At 46.4% G+C, this 16040-nt stretch overlaps 1 protein-coding gene across 4 annotated transcripts in view; it reads left to right on the forward strand.

The window, feature by feature from the left end:
- The window catches only part of LOC147729495 (adenylate cyclase type 10-like), a 598940-nt gene that overhangs the window by 300537 nt on the left and 282363 nt on the right, over positions 1 to 16040 (forward strand). The gene's annotated exons all lie outside the window — the stretch shown is intronic.

A 16040-nucleotide genomic window follows, 5' to 3' on the forward strand; every position in this document is an offset into this window, starting at 1 on the left:
AGTTGTGGTAGATAGCGACCTACAGGTAGGTAGCCATATCTTGGGGGTCCCTGCGTGGTTTGGGCATAGAAGCAATCCATGCTTCCCAGGTAGTAGGAGGCAGTCAGCCAACCTCAAATGCTTCACAATAGACCTTTGCCAATTTAGGGGCCAGCTGTGCTGAGCAACATTTTAGCACCCAACACAGGCAGGGGTTGTTAGGAAAAATTGAGAAGTTTCTTTTAATAGTAGCAAATAAGGTGCCCGGACTGGCTTAGTTCTACAAGGTTTGTTTTCACATCCACAAGTGACACGGTTTAATGCACCAACAATTCAATATGAAAAACAGGTTATGGTAGCTCTGTAGGACTCCACCCAATACATAGTTGAAGTGGCGACAAATGCTTTTGAGTCTAAACAGGGATCCAGGGAAACAGTGATAAAAAGCCCCTTTCATTGTTTGCAATATCACACACACAAACTTAACTGCACTAAGAAAAAGACACTTTAACTAAAAATTGTTAATTTCAACTGTCTGAACCTGTTCTTTAGCACATCTAAAATAACCTTACAGAATATTACTAAAACAGCACATGTTGAGAACAATCAGAATAAAATGATCATTGCTACCATAGTTAAAATGTCAATTAGCGACATAACACCTACTTCTATGCACTACACTAGGAGCAGAATAACTTGCATTTAGAGTTTCTTAATGAGAATCAATGCACTGCATGCCTATTTACAGCAAAACGATGTGGTTATCAGAACACACATCACATCAGCTCCTCTCCTCCCAAGCTTGTCTCGCTATCAACATCAAGCAGCGGCATTTCAGTGCTCTGGCAGTAAAGATCGTCTTTGGCAGTATCTTGCTTGATAATCTGGTGCGAAGCCCCTTTCCTGACAAATGCTCAAGTGGGAAATAGAGGAAAATTAGCTTTCTGATTTGTGCTGTGTGTTGTTTTTACATCTAAAGAGGGGCAAGAATGTGAGTCGATCTGGGGGGGTGTGGCCAGCAGCCAACCAAGATGGCCGGATCTTGAAGGGGACTCTGACAGCTCGCCGTGTAAATCCCACAGCAATCCATTCAAATATCCGACACCGCACTATCAAGCGGATGAGAAAGCACTGACAGTGACCCGGACAAATCGGAGAGGTCTCAGTGGCTGACCCGAGCCATCGGCAAGAAAAGAACATGAAGACCGCAGCTACGAGGTGTGGCCTACACAAATGAAGGCACGCACCGATGGAGTGACGGAGGACGGCCAAGAGACACGTCGGCGTAAACCCGAGCTCAGAGCTAGACTGAGCGGGAAGTGGCGGAGCTGATATCACCATCCCCGCCCAACGCTGTTGGAAACGAGAAGGCGGGCCCAGACTTGAAGTCGAGGTTGTCGCGGTGGCTGGGCGGACCATAACTTGCGGCCAGAGAAAGATATTCGCTCTACCCTTGAATTGGTGAGGCTGATTGGAGAAGAGGTGTTGACCGGCCCGCGATGTGATACAGCTTCCACCTGGAGGTGTGAATCGGTAGCGGATAGCCAGATGCCCGGACTCGGCTAAATGTCTTTTGCAGCAGAGGACAGAGACAATGGACAGGCGTGCTGTGAGTAGGTACTGCCGCGGACAGAGATGCAGCAAGGAGGCTGAGGAGCCTACAATAAGCAATATCGCGAAGTCCCCCCAGCGATTACACAGTTGACCTCCCCTATTGAGCGATCTTACCAGCTGTATGCACCGAGGAGCTCGCCCCTGCCGGTCCCTATTGGTGGGTGTGGAGGGCCTGGCCTTCGGAAAGGAGACACAGGCAGAGGTATTAGGTCTTGGTCTTATGTGAGGATCCCTATTAGACCCCCAATCTGTGTCCATTACGCAGAGGCCCTGATAGAGTCAGTGACACCATATTGCCGGGCACTGCGATAGGGACTCTTATCTCTACCGGTATCCTTCGCCAACGGAGGTTAAGCTATTCTGGAGCATTTATTGACAGAAGAGACAGGAAACAACTATGGTGGCTGTTTGAGGCTGCAACTGTGATCTCGAGGGAATGCCCATCGTCCTGAACATTCCTGTGGTGGGTCTGAGAGTTTAGATTTTCCACCGCCACCTCATCTATAATAGCTACCTAAGTGAAAACTCGCTCAAAGCGCAGTGAGCAGCAACAGCCCGAGTACTTGCCTATACAAGATGTCAGGGAATAAAGGAGCCCGAGCAACACACCAAAGTTGGATAATTTGCGCATCCCAAACTAGACTCTTTGGCCACAACAGTAGATGAACAACAGCTACTGCCCACTGACCCGGACGGCACCCTAACATTGCAAGACAAAGATGCGGCAATTTAAGGGGTGTGTACAGCTTTGGAAGGTAAAATACACACAGTCAAGTTGGATGTTACCTTGATGCATGCAGACATCTGTAACCTCGACCACCGCATCAAGACCACTGAGGAGTCTATAGCCACACTCCAGACCTCCACTAAATCACTGGAAATGCAAGTTAGGAACCGGTTAACCACTATTGATACTCTAGATGTGATTGTAGAAGATTTTGTGGGGAGAACCCACAGAAAAAATGGCGGAATTTTGGGGGTGCCTAATTGGGTTGAAGGCCCAGCAACTGAACTTTTTGTTGAAGATCTCATCATAAAAAACCTGCAGCCACAACGCCTCTCCAGACTCTTTTTAGTGGAACTGGCCCACCGAGTGCCAGGGGGCCCGCCGCAACCTGGAGCTCCCCTTCTCCCTATAGAGGCGCGGATCTCGAACTATATGGACAGACACAATCTGCCCCGCTCCAGCTGGAAAATGCTACAATAACATTCTTCTCAGATTTTACAATTAAAGTGCAGAAACTGCTCCGTTCTTTTCTTGAGGTTAAGAAGGCCTTATGAGATAGATGAAATATGCAATGTTATACCCAGCCAAACTCCAGACAATGGCAGAGGGCTAGGTTTGGTTTTTTGAGACCTATGAAGAGGCTTTGGACTCCCTGGATGGCTGATGTGAGGAAGAGTCAACAATCGCATGCCAGCCGCAAGAAACATGGCAGTGGCTGTTAATTGAAGACTACAACACAACCAAGAAGTCAGCAATGCTGAAAAAGACACTCCTAGAACTCAAAGACACTTTAGGCCTACACTCTGATGCTGGAGTAATCAGTGAACTGGCAAAGACTTGATTGGCCAACAAAGGACGGTAAACATGAATCAGGGTCTGGTGGAGGAATGGTAGGCGGCCACCCCTGGTTGGGTCACGTTCTCCTGCAATGGGGCCAGGAGAATGGGACACACAGGCAGTCTGCAATATTGGAGGAGGTGGGCAGTTTGAAGTCCAAAATGCAGGGAGGCAGGGAAGGGGGATGGGAGGTACAGAGTCAAAACTGTTTCTTTGTAATTTGTGTGATATTTTTGGTGGATGACAGTAACTGCAGACCATGATGAACATCAAAGACATTTAGGCAATGTATGTTAGCACAGACCTCGACTAGACTTAGTAACGGTCATGGATATTTCCCCTGGCCCCTATGTGTGTTTAGGGATCAGTTCATTGCTACCCTGCGAAGCTTAGATTCCAGCTGAGATGTATTGAGGCTTGACACGACACCTAATGACTGCTGATTAGAGAGCTTTTAGATTTAAACTCCTCTCCTGGAACGTAAATGGGCTGGGAGATAAGATCAAGCGAGAGGGGTGGTGCTGCCCCGCGCCCTGCTCTGTATAAAACGCTGATCACTAGCGTCTGATAGTCAGAACCACGTATCCTCCTGAGGCGGGAGTTCTCTGCATATTTTTAAATATTTGTGTGTCACGATACTTGATGATTTTAAAAGCACTTACCCCTTTTCTGGCACCTCAGGACTCTGCTCCTTGAGCTCACTGCACAGCCGATTCAGCGCTGGTTGCGGACTCGAGCACCAAACAATTCCCGCCGCCATTGCCGGCGAGCCGCATGGCCACGCCCACTTTGAGGCCACGCCCCGCCCTTCCTTCCCCCTGATAAATATGTGTATTCACCGTACGCGCAGCGGACGGGCGCAGCGGGCACGCCGTTTGCGCGCCGAAGGCGTGCCTAAGGCAAGCCCGTCTACGCTCGTCATCGCCAAGACATCGCCTCTCGCCTGTCCCCCTGCTCAAACTCCACGGAATGTCTACCGATATGATAGGGAGCGTCTCCTCGCTTTGAACTTGGCCCAGAGATGTGACAAGCTAGTTGGCTGCCTTGGACAGACTGGCCTACAATGTAAGTCCTGCAACTTTGTCACACCCAAACCCTGCTTATCTGGACACAAAGCCAGTGTGCCAAAACACACCCCCCTCATGGTCCTCTAGCTGAATGTCAGGTCTCTTGTAAAACACCACCCTGAAGTTAATACTCTCTTAACTGATGAGAATCCGGATATTCTATTTTTATGTGAAACCTGGCTCCAGGATGATCTGACCAGCATCCAGAGTCTCACGCTGCCGGAGGGCTTCTCTATGAAGTCTATCAATAGAGATACTAGGGGAGGTGGTATAGCTGTCATATACCGAACGCTATACACCTGTTCTTTTATGAAAGAAGACATTGAGGGGTGTGAAAGCGCTCGTTTTAAAATCACTACGGGCCCCCACTTTGCCTTTTCTGGCCTTTACATCTATCGACCTCCGGGACCTACCTCTAAGTTTATTGAGGAACTTCTAGAAGTGGCTCATGCCCTAATAGTGACCTCGCCTAACTTTACTATTTTGGGAGATCTTAACCTCCACTTTGGACCCCACCATCAGAAACCTTCTGGCGGATTTTACAGCCTTACAGTTAAATCCACTTATTCACACCACTACACATGCCGCTGGTCATTTACTAGACCCTGTCTTCACCAATATCCCGGAGACCAGGGCTGACCCACCCAAACCCATGGGAAGAACTGACCACTTATCAGATTTACGATAATGGTAAGAGATCTGCCCAATAAAAAAGTGTCCACCTCTTGTCTTAAGAGACCATGGCATAAACTGCAAACTGGTGACCTTCTCTCCACTCTAGGAGAATTCCATCACAAAGCTACTGAGGATATCAACACGTCCTATGCTGCTTTCCAGGACTGGATCATTAAAGGACTTGACACCCTTATACCAGCTAAATGGACTAAAGGACGTAGCTCTCCCTATAACCCATGGTACAATGAAAACCTGTAACTTATACGGAAAGAGTGTAAAGTAGCTGAGCGTAGTTGGAGAAAAGAGTACAAAGACAGGGATAAAACTCTTTACCTGTCCAAATTAAAACTCTATCACAAGGCCATACGCGCTGCGCGCACGTCCTTCTACGCAAAAGAAATCAACTCCAGCACCAATCCTACAAAAACTATCTTTACATTGGTGCAAAAACTTCAAAAATGCGGCAACCCAGCCTCCTGTATTACCTCCACACAGCAGTGTGAGGATCTCGCCGTTTTCTTTATAGATAAGGTGAGGAAAAATTATAGTGCCTTCCCACAGGACTCTCCTGACCTCACTAATCCCTCCAATCCATCTATCAATGGCACTAGGCTGTCACTCCTACCTGGAATTTCCCATGACAACCTAGCCAAACTTTGTAGAAAGGTTAAGTCCGGCTCCCCTTCAGATCCCATGAGACCAGCTCAATTTCTCGAGTCCTTAGACTTCTTCCTCCCTTCCCTGGCCACGCTACTCAATCTCTCCTTTTCCTCGGCTGTGGTCCCTACCTGCTGGAAACAAGCATGGGTCACTCCTATTATTAAAAAGCCTACCTTAGACCCTACAAAGTTAGAAAACTTTAGACCCATCTCGCTGCTCCCCTGGGTGTCTAAACTAGCGAATAATGTCCTGTCCCACCACATGGTCCAAAATAACATCTTGGACCCATCGCAGAATGGGTTTAGGCCAGGTCATAGTACCGAGTCTGCCCTTCTGTCCACCACTGAACACCTCCGGAAAATACTAGATGCCAGTCAAAGTGCTGCACTGATTCTGCTTGATCTCAGCGCAGCCTTTGATACGGTCTCCCATAACATCTCGCTAAAACGCCTCGAGGCTATAGGGATTAGTGACCTCGCCCTTGACTGGTTCCGCTCATTCTTGAAGGACAGATCTTTTCGGGTCTCAGCTCCTCCGTTCATCTCACGGTCCCACACCATCCGCCAAGGAGTCCCCCAGGGCTCTGCACTCAGTCCATCCCTCTTTAACCTTTATGTGCAGCCTCTCTCGGCAGTGGCCAAAGAGTGGGACCTCACGCTGGTGTCGTACGCTGACGACACGCAGCTGGTCATCACTCTCACTGATGGCCCCTCTATTTCGGCCACGAGATTTAGGGATGGCCTGGCAGCAGTTGCCCAGTTTGCTAATTTGCACTTCTGAACACAAGCGCTCCTGAGGCGGAAAGCCGGGAGCTAGGCACTTTACTCTGTTCTTATTCTTTTTAAGGAAATACTATCGCGTTTTTAATCATTAATTGTGTCAGCCACGTAATTTACTTGTTGAATTGTGCTACACTTTCACGCTGTTTGGTACAGCAGGGCGCTTCCTCCCACTCTACTTACACAAACCGGGGGCCGATTTAAGGGTCTTCACGGTAGTACAACTGTTTTGCAAAGGGCGACGACTTTGACCGCCATTGCAACTGGAAAAACACGGTCAGCGCTCTAGCGGTCGGGCGAATCACAGCCCGGGCGCATAAAAGCAGCTGGCTGTCAGCATTTCTCCTTGCTAATTTGCACTTCTGAACACAAGCGCTCCTGAGGCGGAAAGCCGGGAGCTAGGCACTTTACTCTGTTCTTATTCTTTTTAAGGAAATACTATCGCGTTTTTAATCATTAATTGTGTCAGCCACGTAATTTACTTGTTGAATTGTGCTACGCTTTCACGCTGTTTGGTACAGCAGGGCGCTTCCTCCCACTCTACTTACACAAACCGGGGGCCGATTTAAGGGTCTTCACGGTAGTACAACTGTTTTGCAAAGGGCGACGACTTTGGCCGCCATTGCAACTGGAAAAACGCGGTCAGCGCTCTAGCGGTCGGGCGAATCACAGCCCGGGCGCATAAAAGCAGCTGGCTGTCAGCATTTCTCCTTGCTAATTTGCACTTCTGAACACAAGCGCTCCTGAGGCGGAAAGCCGGGAGCTAGGCACTTTACTCTGTTCTTATTCTTTTTAAGGAAATACTATCGCGTTTTTAATCATTAATTGTGTCAGCCACGTAATTTACTTGTTGAATTGTGCTACGCTTTCACGCTGTTTGGTACAGCAGGGCGCTTCCTCCCACTCTACTTACACAAACCGGGGGCCGATTTAAGGGTCTTCACGGTAGTACAACTGTTTTGCAAAGGGCGACGACTTTGGCCGCCATTGCAACTGGAAAAACGCGGTCAGCGCTCTAGCGGTCGGGCGAATCACAGCCCGGGCGCTACTTATGAAGCCTGACTTCCGTCCGCGCAGCGGGCGGGCGCAGCGGGCGCGCCGATGGCGCGCCGGAGGCGCGCCAGAGGCAAGCCCGTCTGGGCCCGTCCGGGCCAGACCGGGCCTAGGGCCAGCCACTATGCCCGTGTTTCCCCATGGACCCATAAGGTACTCTAAGGAGGAGCTTTTGTCATTTCGACTCATGGCCCATCCTGGATGCCCGCACTGGGTGGGTTCTAGCCCTCCCTTTTGCCGATGCCCTGCCTGTCCGGCCCCTTACAGTGGGGAGTCGGTCGATAAGAAGGTGGGTAGAACGTTGCAGATGGCTCTCCTGAACTGTAGATCGCTTCCGAAGCATGCGGTCGAGATCCACCTGCTGTTAGAAGACAGCAAGCTCGACCTGCTCTTCTTGACGGAGACATGGCTATCCCCTCACTCAGACTTTGATATTGTTTCGGCGCTCCCCAGTGGCTTTAATATCCAATGTGTGAACCGTGACAAAGGTATGGGGGGGGGCTTGCCATAATCCATCGGGAGTCCCTGACCTGCAGATTGCAGGAGGGTGGAATTTTAGATGCAGAAAGCGCTTGTTTTAACATTCAGCTCACACCCACCCACTCCCTGTCAGGTCTTCTCATCTATAGACCCCCGGGGAGCCTAAAACACTTCTCTGACTCCCTGTTGGAAATCTCTTTATCAGCTGCCTCTCAGGCCTCGAATTTTTTGATCCTGGGCGACTTGAATATACACTTCGACGACCCCAAGGACAACGCTGGGGTTGAACTGATTACCAACCTTAGCACCTTTGATCTTGAACTTACAAATAAGGAAGCCACCCATAATAAAGGTCACTTGTTGGACCCGATCTTTTCCAACATCCCCCAGATTACAGCCAAACCCCCCTTGCCCCTACTATGGTCGGACCACTTCCTAGTTCCTTTCTCATGGGAATTTCATCAAGGAGGAATCAAAGCCCCCTGTTCCCGTACGCTTCAAAGGCCATGGCCAAGGTTGTCAGTAGACAATTGGTCAACTGCTCTCGAAAAATCTGTTCCCCCTACAGAATCGGATGTTCTACAGGCAGACATAAATTTTCGAGACTGGCTCACTAATTCCCTGGATTCGGTTCTGCCTCTTAAGCCCTGTACAAAAAAGAGCAATACGTTTAAATCTCCCTGGTTCTCGCCTGAACTAAGAGAACTCAGGAAAGAGTGCAAAAGAGCCGAGCGCGCTTGGCGCAAAGACTGGGCACCTATTCATAAAACTGCATATAAAGAAGCCCTTAAACTTTACAAACTAGGACGACAAAAATCTAAAGCTGCCTTTTTTGAAGAAAAAATTCGTCTCTCTTCTAATTCTTCCAGAGAAACATTCAAAATTGTAAACATGCTTCTTAAAGTCCCAGCCCCTTCTTTGGCTCAGAATGACCCAGTACTGAGATGCAATCAGTTAGCAGAATTTTTCGACACCAAAATCCGGAAAATTTTAGATAGCCTTCCTCAATCCTCCATCATTGAACCCGTCGAGATCCCCGCCTCTGACCCTACCTGTCCTCAACTTGAGGCTTTCAGTCCCATTTCCAAAGAAGATTTTTGTAATATCTTCTCCACTATTAAAAGCGGCTCTCCCTCAGACCCAGCTCCGATGCACATTTTAAAGCAAACTTTGAACATCATTGCCCCGGTAGCCACGGAGTTACTTAATTCGTCGCTATCCTCGGGCACAGTGCCCCCGAGCTGGAAACAGGCTAGGGTCAAAACTCTCTTAAAGAAACCAGGACTGGACATCTCCGATCTGGCCAACTTTCGCCCGATCTCGCTTCTACCTGGTATGAGCAAAGTGGCCGAAAAAGTGGTGAATAAGCAGATCTCCGAGTACCTAGAGGTTAACCATCTCCTCAGTGACTCTCAGACTGGTTTTCGCCCGGGTCAGGGCACAGACACCGCCCTTTTGGCGGTGACTGAAGAGGTAAGATGCATCTTGGATTCAGGGGGATCAGTAGCTCTGATCCTCCTGGATCTGAATGCTGCATTCGATACTGTGGATCATGCTGTCCTGGCCCAACGACTGGCCCTGCTGGGCATTACAGGATCAGCCCTCAAATGGCTGCAGTCCTACCTGGAGGAGAGATCCTTTAGGATTTGGGAAAATGGGTCCCTGTCAGAGCCCTTCCCTCTTCAGTGTGGGGTGCCGCAGGGTTCCTCCCTCAGCCCCACACTGTTTAATGTCTACATGGCCCCGTTGGAGAAGGTGATAGCCCCATTTGGGGTTAAAGCTATAAGTTATGCCGACGACACGCAGCTTGTCGTCTCGCTGTCGCAACATGAGGGCAGCTCGGTTGATCTCCCAGACTGTCTTACAGCCATTTCCTCCTGGATGTCCAGTTCAAAACTTAAATTAAATGGATCTAAGACGGAGATCATGCTCCTAGGCAATCAATTTACCTCTCTGCCCCCTGAGATGTGGCCTGCTTGTATGGGCGATCTTCCACCCCCTAAGCAGCAAATAAAAAGCCTAGGGATTTGGTTCGAACCCCAACTTACATTCAAGACCCATGCGCAGAAAGTGGTTGGAGGCTGCTTCGGCCTGCTTCGGGCAGCCCGGAAGGTACTTCCTCTCCTTCCCTTTCAATCTAGAAAGCTGTTAATTCAGGGTTTGATTCTGTCCAAACTGGATTACGGTAACTCCCTTTTCCTCGCAGCCCCCCTTGCTACCATCAAGACTCTTCAGCGAGCTCAGAATGCCGCAGCCAGGTTGCTGATGGGGGCGCCGAGAAGGGCCTCAGCCAAACCATTGCTGAAAGCCCTGCACTGGCTCCCCATCCAAGAGCGGGTCTCTTTCAAATCCCTCTGTATTGCACATAAGACCCTGCAAGTCAAAGGCCCTCCAGCCTTGAGAGGATTGATCCGACCTTACAAGTCGTCCAGGGCCCTTCGCTCGGATGTAGAAAATCTTGCCATTGTCCCACGAGTGAGGAAAGCTAGAACAGGAGGCCGACGGTTCTCACTGAATGTGTCAAACAAATGGAATGCTCTCCCTAGAGAACTCCGAATGGAACCGGATCATCTGAAATTCAGAAGAGCACTTAAAACCTTTTTGTTCCCTACCACCCTCTAATCTTGCTTTCGCTTGAGTTCACCTGGTTCAGATTAGGATTAGCGCTGGGACGCTCTAGGGCAGCCATGCGCTCTACAAGTCCAAATCAAATCAAATCAAATCAAATCAGTGGATGACGGGCAACTGCCTACAGCTGAACGCAGGGAAAATGGAGGTGCTGCTCCTCTGTAAAAACTCCAGTTATTGGAGTGATCACTGGTGGCCTTCCTTGCTGGGCCCCATTCCGACACCGAAAACTCTGGTAAAAAACCTGGGTGTCTGGCTGGACTCCTCACTTAGTTTTCAAACCCACACAAAGAAAGTGGCTGCTACTTGTGTGGGCCTGCTGAGGAGCCTCAACCCAATACTCGGTTTCTTTGATTCCAAAACGCGCCAGCTAATAATCCAATCCATCATTCTTTCCCGGTTGGATTACGCCAGTGTTCTATTTTTAGGCGCCAATAAAGCAGAGATAGCACAGCTGCAATGGGTACAGAACTCAGCAGCAAGGGCCGTGGTGGGCCTCCCCCGTAGGTGTTCCGCTGAAGCCACTATCTAAAGATTACACTGGCTCCCTATTGAATCTAGAATTCAATTCAAGACCCTCACTATTGCTTTTAAAATTCTTAAATCAGAATGTCCCTAACTTCTACGCCCACTCTTAGTACCCTACATCCCTCAACGCAATTTGCGTTCCTTAGGTCAAAATCTTGAGACTGTTCCTCGAACGAAACTTTGTCGTGTTGGGGGTCGCTCCTTCAGTGTTCTGGGGGCGAAGCTTTGGAACTCCCTGCCACCAAACATTCGCTCCCTGAATAACTTGTCCGCCTTCCGGAAAGCAATTAAAACTCATCTGTTCCCACTGTCTTAGGCCTTCTGTCTCTCCCTCCACTTTCCCCTCTGCAGGTATTTTATGGTTCTTAGCGCCGGGACGCCTCGTTGCTGGGGCAGCTGTTCGCGCTCAATCAAATTCATAACATAACATAACATACTTGAAGGAACAATCACCTAACATATTTCTCCCCCAAGAGGCACACCTACAGGGAACATCCTAGTGTGCATTGAATAGGTAGCGATACAAGTTAGTGGCACCCTAGGGGCTCTAGGGAGTGGAAATCCTATTTCGCAACTCCTTTCCATTCACCATTCAGCAAATCTTACACGACCCACACAGGCAATTTGTGGGCTCTCGGGACACTGGGAAGGCCCTCTATTCAATATTATTTCTCTCTACATCCCACCGTGGTTACACACAGCAGACCTGACAGACTTAGGCCCACGCATTGTTCAACTACCACAAGGGAAGGTACTCATCAGGGGGACTGTAATGCAGCTATATGTGTGGAGTCAGACCAGTGGTGGCGCAATAGCGGGATCTCCTCAACAGGGGAATCTCATACCATTCCCCATGCAGGGTGATCTATGGTAAATGGGCAGACCCGGGAGGATGGGTTGCGCCACTCAATCCCAGGTATTTGATGGTGCCACATATTCAAGCCAAATTGCAGAAGGCCATGGATCAGTTCTTGCAGGAAAATGGAGGGATAGTAGATTCAACTCGAGTTGTATGGGAGGCCTTTAACGCGGTCAGGGGGTCTCACTGACAGCGAGACACAAAAAAGATAAAAGATAAAACGGCTCAGCTGGAGGCATTGAAAAGGGAAATCCACCTCCTTGAAACCGAATTGAAAGCAACAGATCTCATTGAGGTGAGACATAAACTGAATATTTAGTGAAAAAAATATAGGGATGTAGTGGAGGACGCAGCTAGAGCCAGAAATCGAGCTACTCTGCATCGCTTATATGAAGTAGGGGACAGGGCTGACAGACTTCTGGCCTGGCTAGGGTATTCGAGATTGTCACGGTGGCAAGAATTTCTGTGAGCGACAGGCAAGGCATTGCTGACGCCTTTGCAATGTATTACAGGGAGTTGTATTCTCCGTCGCTGCAGGTTACCACAGATGCTGCACGAGACCTATTAGCCACACTTAAGACACCAACTCTAACGACAGTGGACAGAGATATACTAGAAGCAGATCTCACACAAAAAACCCCAATGGTCTCCCAATTGAACTAGATAAACTGACAGTGTCCAGGATTGCCTCCTATCTGGTGACGAAGTTTAAAGAAAGTTTAGTGGTATGGAGACTTCCAGAAGACCAAAGGCTTGCTAATATTGTAGTGATATAAAAGGAGGGAAAACCCCCAGACTGCTGTACGTACGTCTTATAGGCCGAATTCCTTACTGGACGCCAAGGTCAAGATCTAGGCCAAATTGTTAGCAGTTAGATTAGCCTCAGTGATAAGTTCATTAATTTGCCCCAATCAGTCAGGCTTTATGGCTGGTAGAAATACTGCACTAAATCTTAGGCACCTACATGGGGTACTGGAGAGGGCAGGTTACTTTCAGGAAGATGGTTTGGTGGTGTCAATAGACGCTAGAATGGCTTTTGATATGATAGAGTGGACCTTCATCTTTGCAGTCTTTGCCAGACAGGGTTCTGGCCTGAAATTTTTATCCTGGATACATCTCATATACACGGACCCCCTGGCACACGTGACTGTAAATTAAGTAGGTTAGCAATATTTCTCTTACAGAGAGGCACGAGGCAGGGTTGCCCCCTCTCTCCACTGATCTTTGCACTGGTCCTTGAATCCCTGACGGTCTAGATATGAGGTGATCTGCTGATCAAGGGACTAAAATGGTCAGTAAACTAGGAAGATAGGATCTCCCCATATGCCAATGGCATCCTCCTTTACGTAGTGAACCTGTACCCTTCGCTTCATAAGATACTCCACATTTTTGCCCTATATCAACAATACTCGGGTTATACCATCAAATGGGATAAATCAGTAATATATGTCCTGCGTGGCAACATTCTACGCATCCATAGATCCTGTGCAGCAAAAGTGGTGATGGAAGAGTTTCAATAATTAGGTATCTATGTTACCATAGATCCTATGGTTTTCCATAACCATAATTTAGAACCTCCAATATGGTGACTTTGAGATGATGTACAACATTGGAGGTGGCTACTCCTGACATTACCTCTACCCCTCTACAAGATGATGGCACTACCTCGATTTTTGTATGTCCTTCACAATGCACACTATACTGTGGTACCTGGTCCCACCAACATACTTTCAAGGAGTAGAATAAGTGGTGAGAACACTCTTTTGGGATGGGAAGACCCTGAGAATAGCCTTTCAAAAGTTGATGAGGGGTTGGTATGAAAGTGTTTTTGCTCAGTACTATTACTGGACAGCGCAACTGACAGTAGTCATTTTGTCAGTTTGTAATTAATGATCAATTAAATAGGTAAGTTTTAAAACAAAATAATAAATATTAAAACATCTGACATAATTAATTGCCAATGGATAAATAACATATAAATATCAAATAATTGTAACTTGTAACCTAAAGTAAATAACACAGCATTAAAAAAATGCATGTTTGATACATATAAAAACGAAAATACATATTAAAATAAATAAAACATTACAACAATCAAAGAATGAATATTACCTTAAGTAATTTACATATTTAATAAATAAATATCGTTTCCCCTTTAAACCCAGCCACCCACAACTAAAATATAACTGAAATAAATTGTTGGTAAAATATTTCTATGATTAATCATCAATTATATTTTTAAATAACAATTAAAAATGCATTAACAATCATTTTATATCATAAGTTAATTAACTCCCCACTCTACACCCCTAGAAATCCAACAACCTACAACTAAAATATAACTTACTATTACTAACAATATAATTTTTTTTAAATTTAAATAGAATTCAACACTTGAAAACATGATATCATTAATAATCAATTAAAAAAATAATAATTAAAAAACTATAAATTAAAAATATTTCTAATTAATATAACTTACCACCCTGTCCCCCTACAAACCCAAAAACCCTCTACAACACGATGAATTACTAGTAATATTAAATAAATATACTAAGGGCCAGATGTACTACCACTGAATTTTGCAACACGTAAATTGCGACAAATTGCGAGTCGCAAAATGCAATGTACAACAGTGTCTCAGACACTGTTTGCGATTCCCAATGGAATCGCCAATTAAATCCATCATGAATATTAATGAGGCTGTCCCAATTTTCGACCCCATTGAGAATGACTAGCACCCCCAGGGATGGCGGCCTGCTGGAGCCAGCAGACCACCATGTCTGGGACTACTTTGTCAATAAAGCAGTTCTTTTTTTTAAATGCAGCCTGTTTTCCTTAAAGGAAAATTGGCTGCATTTAAAAAAGAAAAATGAAACTTTGCAGTTTCATTTTTTAAGGGCAGGCAGTGGTACCTGGGACCTGGGACCGCTGCCTGCTCTTGAAACCCCTTACGATTTGTGAATGGTTTACCACCTACTTGAAGTAAGTGGTAAACTGCGATAATTATGGGCGACCGCAGATGCGGTTGGAAAACACTCATACAAAGCACTCATACATTGCATTTGTTCTCGCTATTAGGAAGGGACGCCCTTGGCACTCTCCTTCCTAATAGTGAGTCATTAACCCTATTTCAGTCGCTAATAGATTAGCGACTCGCAAAAAAAGGGTTAGAACATTGTGCATCCATTTTTTGCAGTCGCAAACAGACCAAATGCCCCTTTGCGACCGCAAAAAACGGTTGTACATCTGGCCCCAAATCACTTAAAATTTCGAACTAATTTTTATGGAATTAATAACAATTATCCACCAATACTAACATATACAATTATTTCATTAGCTAAAACACATTAAAAGAAATAAAAATCAATATTTTCACAGCTATATTACATACAATGATATACTTAAAAACAATATTACATACCCCTAAAAAATTATATTCTTGACAACGATAGTCTAGACAACGATATTATCACAATATTTCTTCTGATACTATTGTATTCCAAAATTTTGAACTCAATATTTCATACAAGCACCTGTATTATTGATATGGGTCAAAGGATGGATATAACCTGATCTGAATGCACTATTAAACTGGTAATGCTAAGGCAGCTGATAGTGTGGGGTCAAGCGTGGGTACTGGAAGTTCTTCCTTAAACAAGCTCAGATGAACTGCTGTCATTTTATTTCCAGTTGTAACTCGGTTAGGAATACTTCCAAACTTGGCAACAGTGGTGTTACATACTCCTACACAAGCCTCAAAACTTGGTTAAAAAAATCACAGCAAAAAATCAGTTATCAGATTCCCCTCCCCAAACCTTTGCATAAGCATCTAGTGCATCACTAAAGGTAAGACGTACTGGAGAATGCTAAAATATTGATTCTTTACTTTCTGAAATACAGTGTATATCATGAAATATTTGATTTGTTATGGGCAAAAGGAACACCCCCCTTGAGGAAGCGAGCTCTCTGCCGAAACAAAGGTTGGCAGATATTGATACATATTGTGGCTGAGAAACGTTGAAGAAAAAATTATTATCACGGCTACAAATAAATAGGAACATTATTTAGATGTTGAGTTGTTCCGTGGGAGAAAAGCATACATAATAACTTTACAATCTGATGGAGATTTCTAGCTTACCTTTGAATTTCCC

Source organism: Lissotriton vulgaris, chromosome 2_1 (genome assembly GCF_964263255.1).
Source record: "Lissotriton vulgaris chromosome 2_1, aLisVul1.2, whole genome shotgun sequence".
Taxonomy (NCBI): Eukaryota; Metazoa; Chordata; class Amphibia; order Caudata; family Salamandridae; genus Lissotriton; species Lissotriton vulgaris.